Source organism: Hyperolius riggenbachi, chromosome 6 (genome assembly GCF_040937935.1).
Source record: "Hyperolius riggenbachi isolate aHypRig1 chromosome 6, aHypRig1.pri, whole genome shotgun sequence".
Lineage (NCBI taxonomy): Eukaryota > Metazoa > Chordata > Amphibia > Anura > Hyperoliidae > Hyperolius > Hyperolius riggenbachi.
Window position 1 is genome coordinate 269,044,152 of NC_090651.1, and position 10,093 is coordinate 269,054,244.

General features: G+C 46.3%; 1 protein-coding gene across 1 annotated transcript in view; it reads right to left on the reverse strand.

The window, feature by feature from the left end:
• The window catches only part of ZBTB16 (zinc finger and BTB domain containing 16), a 187,351-nt gene extending 183,974 nt beyond the window's left edge, over window positions 1–3,377 (reverse strand). The window contains exon 1 of the mRNA XM_068242792.1: window positions 3,324–3,377. The gene's annotated coding sequence lies outside the window, so the exon portion shown is untranslated. The remainder of the gene's footprint in view (window positions 1–3,323) is intronic.
• Between the last annotated feature and the right edge of the window lie 6,716 nt (window positions 3,378–10,093).

Here is a 10,093-nt window from a genome sequence, read left to right on the forward strand (position 1 = left end):
TCTCATGTTCCCTGCGCAAGGTTTATTCTTAAGATCAGCTGAGAATTTATTGTGTGTCTCAACTTAGCCAGCATTCCTACAGGTCATTTTGTTTAAGTGAAACTGACACACACAGACACACACACACACACACACACACACACACACAAAACTACTGAGAATATCAGCAGTGAACTAAGAAAAATATCAAACATTAGGGATGCAGAAGAACTGGTGTACATAGTGAAAACACCACATACATCAATAATGGCAACAAAACACAAGTCAGGATAAAGCGGTTAAGAAAACAGATCTCCACAATAGCGGCTAGTCCTATTGTGTGGGCAAACGCAGGAATGTTTTTGTCTGTTGCAAAGTAGAAACCAGTTAATACAGTGTGAGGGTCACAGGGATAAAACACAGACCTGCATAGAGCCCCAAACTCAACCTCTTCTCAGTGATGTCACCCAGGGGAAAAAGGCAAATATTTCATCTGGTGCTTTAAAATACCTTGACAGCTCTAAAAAAGTAAACACCTGCCCTGCTTATCAATCTGTCTATAAGATAATACAAGGTAATTGATCACTGATTGTGGAAGGGAGGCTGTCTGGAACACCAGCTTTAAAAAAATAAAAAAAACAGTAAAAGGAGAGGTAGAGCGGGAATGAAAACAGTGTTACACATAATTTATGAAGTGTTAAAATATGGGCTACAGTTCAGTTCTATCAATAAGAATCCTATTTCTGCATCTTTTAGAGATGTGTAAGCTTTCTTTCTTTTACAGGAGAATCTTAATGCCTGGATAACCAAATACACACATTCTGTAGTGCAGGCAAAAAAAATGATAAACATGCTACTCACGATAAACAACTTAAAATTAAAATCAGTAAGGTTTAAAAAAAAGTGTATACTGCACCTTGCAAGAAAAAAAAAAAAAAAAAAGTACAGACAATAGGGGGGTGCTGCAGAAAAGCTGATTTCATCTTGATACGCTTTAGTTTTCTTTAGCCAAAGAGGGGGAGGAAGGAAAGAAATCCATTGACAGAGGCTCTTTTGATGACTTGGAAGGGTTAATTAGTCAACTATTAAAAGTCTTTTATCAGTTGTGTATTGCTGGGGCTAAGCTCCCTTTAACATCCTAGGCATGGCTAGTTTTTGGGAAAATCATAGGAGGTTTAAAGAAAATAAATATAATCAATGTTAGCAGTTAGCATAAAGACACTAAGATTGGATGAATGGGTGATTAACCCTACAATGACAAAAAAATGGACGAATAGGGGGCAGCTGAGAAAGGGGGGGGGGGGGAAAGGGGGGTTTAAAATAATAAAGAAATAAACAAAAATAACTTCGAATGTGTTTAAGAACAGGAAAAAGGGCATAAAAACCCCAGCGCTGTCACACAGTCTGTTTTTATTTCACGCACAACAGAGGCTTAGGATGCATTTTCAGACCTGTCTGGCTACAAGAAGAAATGAATATTTGAATATTAAGTACTCTACACAGCATCCAATGCTGGATCTAGGCTGCTGCTGCTGGTCAACTTGCTCACAACCAGACAGCTTACAAACAAGTACAGATAAAACAAATATAGAATGCACACAAAAACACACACACACACAGAAAGCACAACTAGTTGGTGTAAAGGGCGAAAAGAATTTATCCAGGGATGCAAAAGAGAACAGGAATTAAACACTAATGAGTTAATTAGGAAAAATAATCAATGGTCTCATTATTACAAAGAAATAAAGTCTGCCAATAATATAGGAACTGATGTAAAGATAAAAGTGTAAGATAGATGCAATAACCCTGAGAAAGGAACAAGAGGCTAAAATGAATCACCAGACAAGAAGAGGCTTAAAATTCAACAGATGAATACAAAAGACAGACAGGGAGGGAATGTACTATATTGATGGTACAATCTAATACACATCAACCACTATTTTCCATCCCCCTTGTGAAAGGCAAGCGATCATTGAAGTGCAATTGGTCACCGTTTTTCCATCCTAGCCCCGGTTTGTGGATCAAAAGCGACATATTCTCGCAGTTCCTCCACTTTTGTATTTAGCAGACATAAACAAGTCATAATTATGCATGCCACATTTCACTGTCCCCCTATCTCACAGCACTGGCAAGCACAGCAGCAAGCGGCAGGAGGAATCTAAATAGCAAGACACTGTCTGAAGGCAATGCTTAGGGAAATCACACCACGTTATGTGTGTTATGTTACAGAAATATTATGCCAGGCAACAGATCCCTGATATCTGCTAACAATGGCTCATCACACATTAGTATTCCAAAACCATACCTAGCTCACCGCTCACCTGCATCCATCACCCATCATACTCACTGCAAGCATAGCATGCTGCCTTGCACAATGCCACACTAAGGTAGACATACACCTAGCAATTCTGAGTCAATCGACAAAGCAATCGACTTTATGAGGCAATCAACTTCAGTGTGGTGGTTCAAATGATATGCAAACAGTGGCCGATTCCTGGCCAATCGACCGATATCTTCCATCCTGCTCAATAGACTAAGCTGGTCAATTCAACATGATATCAGCCACTTAATAATTTTCACTAATGCCACTAGAAAACACTGGAGTCAATAAAATAATCCACTCAAAAGATCAATTGTGCAACCAAATCACTAGATGTATGGTCACCTTAATGCTGACTACTAAAGATCCAATGTTTTTCATCCAATCTTTCCATCTCTATGTAATTTAAGGTACTGTCCACATTAAGTCCCCAGGGAAAAAAGCGCTATATAAATATTATTATCCATTTAATAGATTCACGAGTTTACCCTTATTCTACATAGATTTGTTAAAACTGGATGAAAAAGATCGGATCATTAGTGGCCACCTTTAGGATGCACTCATACATCGGGAGATGAAGTTTCTCCTACCAGTCACACTGATCACATCTCAAGTTGTGGCACACAAAAGTGCCTCCAGGGCTGCAGCCCGTTCGCTTATAACTGGGATTGAGGGCAATGTAGGAAGACCGAGAGAAGTTAGAAGTGTGAGCGCAACATGTACACGGGCAATGGGGGAGCATGAACTTTGTGCAGGAGGAGAGAGCCTGACACTGGGCACCGGGCGATTTCCCATGAATGAACCTTGCCATGATCTGACCTGGGTTACAGGATAGCGGCATGATGAGGCTGGGGAATAGTGAGGATGCCCCTCTCCATCTATCTGCATCTCACACAAAAGCCAATCACTGTCTGCGCTGCTGCTGCTCTCCCAGCATCACACAGCTGAAGTTCAGGGAAGAACATTTCCTAACCCACAGACTTCTTCTTCTCCGTGGAAGGAGCTAGAGAGGAGAGGCACTCACCTGCGCTGGGTGCTGCTGTCCCCGGCTCGCTCCGCAGGCATGTATGGGAGTCCAGATGGGCTGTTAAAGCAGCAGCCTGCAGCGGCAGTTCGCAGTGCCCGCTCTCATACTCACTAACTCCTCTCTCCTTTAAGGTTAGCAAATCAACACAGTGGTGACGTCAGGCCGGCGCCTGGAGCACATGCCTCTCTCTCCCTCCCCGGCTGGCTGGATGGAGTGGTCACGCCGCCGCCATGTTTAGTGCTGGCAGGAGAGGAGCAGCGCAGTCAGTCCCGTACGCTGAGGGAAGGCAGCTGAGGGGCGACTGGGCGGGCTGCTGCTAGCAGGCTAGTCACTTGTCATGCGGAGGCTGCATCACATACGGGGGAGCTTGCCGTGGAACGAGTAGTTCCAGCAGGATGGGGGACTGGGCGCTGGGCTGCGAGCCCGTCCGTCACTCAGCAGCTGCACACCTACAAGGGGTGCCCTTCTGCTGGCTGTCACTGTTATCTGTCATCATGCTGGGGCTTGTGGTGCAGCAGCTGCTGACAAGCTACAGGTTAGATAGAAGTGAAGACAGGAGGTAAGAGTAGTTACATACAGTAAAGTGCAGAGTAGATTTGCGAAGCAGGGTTCGGGTGTAAAGGGGAAAGCGCACACTGTGGATGCAATTACAAGCATCGTTTGCAACCCATCAGAATTTGCATCCTATAGGACAAGTTCCCCAACCCTGTCCTCAAGGACCACCAACGGTGCATGTTTTGCAGGAACCCACACACATGCACAGGTGAGGTAATTAGTGTCTCAGCAGAGCTGATTACTTACCTCTGGGGATTTCCACAAAACATGCACTGTTGGTGGGCCTTGAGGACAGGGTTGGGGAACACTGCGAAAAGGACCACATCAGAAATTAAAGATATGAATGAGCATTTGATTATTCCTTTGGAGAGTGAGAGCAGTTAGTGGACCACCTAATGTTGGGAATAGCAGGGCAGTACGGTGGCATAGTGTTTAGCGCTTTCACCCTATGTTTTCCCTGTGTCTGCGTGTGTTTCCTCAAGGTACTCCAGTTTCCTCCCACATCCCAAAAACACAATTTAATTGGCTTCTCCCTAATTTGGCCCTAGACTATGATACATGCACTACACGATACATATATAGACATAGGACTATGGTAAGGACTAGATTGTGAGCCCCTCTGCAGGACAGTTAGTGACAAGACAATATACTCTGTACAACACTGCATAATATGTCAGTGCTATATAAATAAATAATAGTAAGCAGCCCAAACCACTTCAGCTAGTCCCTTTTATCCGGAATAAAGATCTGTACACATGCTAGATTTAAGCCAACGTGCAGAAACAAGCAGTGGCGTAGCAATAGGGGTTGCAGAGGTAGCGACCACCTTGGGGCTCTTCCTCAACCAACGTATTAGCTCTTTATTGGTCCTGTGGTGGTAATAATCACTTCTATAGATTCTTTGAATAGCAGTAATCATTAAACTTGTTTCCCATCCCCTTCTTGCACCTCTAATACTGTGGATGACCTTGGCAGGTTTTGTTGTGCTGTATCAAGTGTTACATATAGAGTGCTTGGGGGGGATGGACCAATGTAAAACTTGCCGCAGAGCCCATAGCTACGCCACTGAGTGCCAGTCAAACGTCATTCCCCTCCAAAAAGAAACAGCAAGTAGTTTAACCCCCCCCCCCGATATATTACAAACAATTAAGTCATTTGAATACTACGCGTGCAAGTGGTAGAAGCATTTCACACAACATATCCATGCTCCAGAACGTTTGAACAACATTGTTCACACCGGTCGGTTGCATGATATCTGCTCTGTTAACCAGCTGAGCGGTCTGGACGAGCTCAGCTCGTCCAACACCGCCAGCGGCTGCCGCTCAGGCCCTGCTGGGCCGATTTTAATGAAATAAAAAGCAGCACACGCAGCCGGCACTTTGCCAGCCGCGTGTGCTGCCTGATCGCCGCTGCAGCGCGGCGATCCGCCGCGTGCAGCGGCGAAAGAGGGTCCCCCCAGCCGCCCGAGCCCAGCGTAGCCGGAACAAACAGTTCCGGCCAGCTCTAAGGGCTGGATCGGAGGCGGCTGACGTCAGGACGTCGGCTGACGTCCATGACGTCACTCCGCTCGTCGCTATGGCGACGATATAAGCAAAACAAGGAAGGCCGCTCATTGCGGCCTTCCTTGTTTATTATGGGCGCCGGAGGCGATCGGAAGAACGCCTCCGGAGCGCCCTCTAGTGGGCTTTCATGCAGCCAACTTTCAGTTGACTGCATGAAATAGTTTTTTTTTTTATTTAAAAAAAACCCTCCCGCAGCCACCCTGGCGATTTAATCAGAACGCCAGGGTGGTTAAACAGCCAATTGGATAGGGCAGAATATACAATATCAGTTGCTTATCATTGTCGTTTGGCTAAATAAAATATGTACGGATTGTTGGTCAATACAGCAATATCTGTTTGTTGGAATGTGGGTTTTTCACTTTCCTTTAAAAAGGTCATCAAATTATGCTGCCCCTGTACTACTTACCCGGGGCTCCTCCAGCCCCAGGCAGTCGCTATGCCCCTCGCCGCAGCTCCACTGGCCTCCACAGTAGTTCTGCGCCTGCGCAATACGCTCCGGACCACGTGAAGGTGATTGACAACCTGGAGGTCGTCCTGCGCACAGTCAGGGAACAGCAGAGCTGCGGCGAGGGACATAGCGGCTGCCAGGGGCGCATACGAGAGAGAACGGCGCCGGAGACTTGGGCGCAGGATTCAGCCTGTATATGGCTGATCCTGCTGCCGCACAAGTCCGGGCTGTGTTAATTACTATTCCCCCTCCAGGCCGCCATGGATAATGGGGGAATGAAATAATTCGGCTCCCAGCGATTGCTTTAAAAGCAACTTCAGCTCCGTCTTCTGACGGCGCTGAAGTTACTCCCTGTGCCTGTGATAGCCGTAGTTCCTATTATGGCCTATGGTGGCGCCGGCTGCGCCCAAGTCTCCAGCGCTGGATTCAGCGTGTTCGGCCAGGGGCTGGAGGAAGCCCCGGGTAAGTAATACTGGAGGTAGCATAATTTAATTGATGACTCCTTCAAGAAAAATCGGTCTAAAAATGGTAAAAGCAGCACGCTCTTGTTTTTCTCAAAATTAAAAAGCTTCAGTGAGAACTTCCTCATAGGGTGATACTGCTCTAGCGCTTTGTCAATTGCTGGCAGTCAGCAGAAAAACTGCTCACAGCCCTGACCCCTGCTTAAGTGGTCCATAGTATTCTACTCACACCCTTCTTGATTAAAATCACCTGTCAGAACTTTTGGAGAAGGCTTTGATTGAAATTGAATGATTAAGGCCTCTGTCCATGGACTGCTGATAGGCAGTGAAATAACTCTCAAACTCTCACAACTGCTTGTTGCTGCCTGGTAACTGTTCGTTGCTGCCTGGTAACTGCTTGCTGAGCACACAGCTCAACAGTCCGTAGAAAAGAGGCCTTAATCAGGCAGGGTGTTCAGTACCTATCGGAGTGGGTCAACCTATAGGGCCCGTTTCCACTGGCGCTTGGAATGCAATGCGATTGCCACATCACATCCCACCGTGGGTACTTCCTGTTGGCATCTGAACAACTGGATAGACGTCATGCGGCTGCCAGTTAGTGGCAATGGGGATTCAGATACGTGCTGCGGAAATCTGCAGCATGCTATCCATAATTTCCCCCGCTTGGCATCGCGCCGCTTTATGTCAGGAAATTTGCGTCAATGGAAACTGTTCCATTGACTAACAGGTGCTACAGTTTGAATGAATACTGTAGGGGGTCGGGGGAAAATAAGTTGAACTTACCCGGGGTAATGGTCCCCCACAGACATCCTGTGCCTGTGCAGCCACTCACCAATGTTCTGGGCCCGCCTCCGGTTCACTTCTGGAATTTTAGATTTTAAAGTCTGAAAACCTCTGCGTCTGCGTTGCCGTGTCCTCAATCCCGCTGATGTCACCAGGAGCGTACTGCGCAGACACAGACCATACTGGGCCTGCACAGTACACTCCTGGTGACATCAGCGGGAGTGAGGACACGGCAACGCAGGCGCAGTGGTTTTCAGAATTTAAAGTCTGAAGTTCCAGAAGTGAACCGGAGGCGGGCCCAGAGCATCGGTGAGTGGCTGCGCGGGCACAGGATGTCTGCGGGGGACCATTAGAAGCCCCAGGTAAGTTCAACTAATTTTCCCCAACAGTATTCCTTTAAATGTTTAAAAGTATTCCCCTACAGTATTCCTTTAAAGAGAACCCGATGTGTGTTTAAAGAATGTTATCTGCATACAGAGGCTGGATCTGCCTATACAGCCCAGCCTCTGTTGCTATCCCAAACCCCACTAAGGCCCCGTTCACATCACAAACGCGGATGGCCATGCGTGCGGAACGCAACGCGTACGAACGCACGCCATCCGCGTTTGTGTGCGTTGCGTGGCTGATCCCATCACTGAAAAGTGAATGGGACAGCCATGCGTTTTTACAAAAAATGCATGCAGCATGCGTTCCCGGACCGCCCTGGTCCGGAACGCATGCAATGTGAACATCAGACATTGCACTCTATGCAATGTCTGATGTCGTGCGTGTCGGCCACCTGCATGCGTTTCCAAAACGCGGCTGGAAACGCGTGCAGTGTGAACAGGGCCTTAGGTCCCTCTGCACTCTGCAATCCCTCATAAATGCTGTGAGGCTCTGTTTACATCTGTAGTGTCAGTCTCAGCTGCTCCCCCGCCTCCTGCATATCTCCAGTCCCTGCCCCCGTCCCTTCCCTCCAATCAGCAGGGAGGGAAGGGATGCAGGCGGGGACTGGAGTTCTGCAGGAGGCGGGGAGAGCAGCAGACTGACACTATAGAGATAAACACAGCCAGCTCTGACAAGCTGTTTGTCAGCAGCGTGGCTGTGATTTATGAGGGATTGCAGAGTGCAGGGGGATCTTAGGGGGGTTTGGGATAGCAACAGAGGCTGGGCTGTATAGGCAGATCCATCCTCTGTATGCAGATAATATTCTTCAAACCCACCTTGGGTTCTCTTTAAATGTTGTAATTATGCATGGTGTGGACACACTGCAGCCAGTTCACATTTAGGGCCCTTTTCCACAGGTCGCTGAACCTGTGCGCTCAGTGAGCAGTTGCCAGGCAGCAGCAAACAGCTGTGAGAGTTTTTACAGCCTATCAATTGCTTGTGGAAAAGAGCCATTAAACTGCACAGTAAAGGCTCATACACACATCAGACTATAGTCTTTGGAAAATGAAAGATCACAGACCAATCTTACCACCCTTCATGTAGTATGAGAGCCATACCTTCATAGTCTTTTCTATGGAGCTAAAATCCCCATCAGAAAAAAATCTTGGCAAGATGCTGCACACAGATGCTGTACAGACACAAAAGATCAGTATCTGCAAAAGATCTGTTCCTGCCAAAGATCCGTTCCTGCAAATTGCATTCATAGTCTATGAGATCTGCAGATCATCATACACACCTTGTTTAACTGACATTTGCAGATCAGACAATCATCTGCAGATCTGAAAATCCATCCTGGTGGATCTGATCTGCAGATGAATGTCTGTTAGGGCTTGTTTCCACTATTGCGAATCCGCATGCGTCTAACGCATGCGGATTCGCACATGTAATGCAAGTGGATGGGCCTGTTTCCACTGTAGTGTTGTTGAGGTGCTTTTTTTTCAGCGTGAAAAACGCACAAAAGAGCCGCAGAATTCGCCTGCGAGTGGAATGCATGCGAATCGCATGCAATGTATTTAATATGGAAATCGCATGCGGTTTCCCCATGCGTTTTTTGCCGCGAATTTGCATGGGAATTCGCATAGGTAGGTACCAATGTAAATTCACACAGGCAGTGACATGGTTAAAATCGCATATACCCTCACCTATGCGCATGGGGAATCATATCCGCATGCGATTTCATCAGCAGTGGAATCCAGGCGATTCTGCACCGCAATAGTGGAAACAAGCCCAGGTGTGTATGATGATCTGCAGATCTCATAGACTATGAATGCATTTTGCTGGAACGGATCTTTTGCAGGAACTGATCTTTTGCAGATACTGATCTTTTGCAGGAACAGATCTTTTGCAGATACTGATCTTTTGCATGTGTACAGCATCTTTGTGTGCAGCATCTTGCAAAGATTTCTATCTGATGGGGAGTGCAGCGCAATAGAATAGACTGTGTAGGTATGGCTCTCATACTACATGGAAGGGGGTAATATTGGTCTGTGATCTTTCATTTTCCAAAGACTATGGTCTGATGTGTGTATGCACCCTAAGAATGTGACTGAACTGGAGGCTTTTGCCCATGAAGAATGGGCTAAGATACCCATAGATCGCTGCAAGACACTTGTGTCAAGCTATGCTTCACGTTTAAAAGTGGTTATAACTGGAAAAGGATTTTGTACTAAGTACTAAGAATGAATGTCATTTGGGGGTTGAATAAAACTGATAATGATGGTTATTTCATTATAAATGTTATGTTATATTTGTCTGTAGTAAAGTACTAAAGTACTAATATGTTGGCTGATAGGGTGGTCTCCTCCATCTCAGAGGTCTATTGAGACTTATGCTAACATTGTCTCTTATATGTCACTCTATATCTATTCATTCCTGTGACTATAGAGGATATGGCTATCTTTGCGCATAAGGATCTGTATTTATACCTGTATTTTCAACCAGTATGCGGCCATGAGTACGCATGAGATTGTTTATACACATCTCCGGGGTAACAGTGATGTAATGGCACTCTAACCAATGGCAATCTGCCCT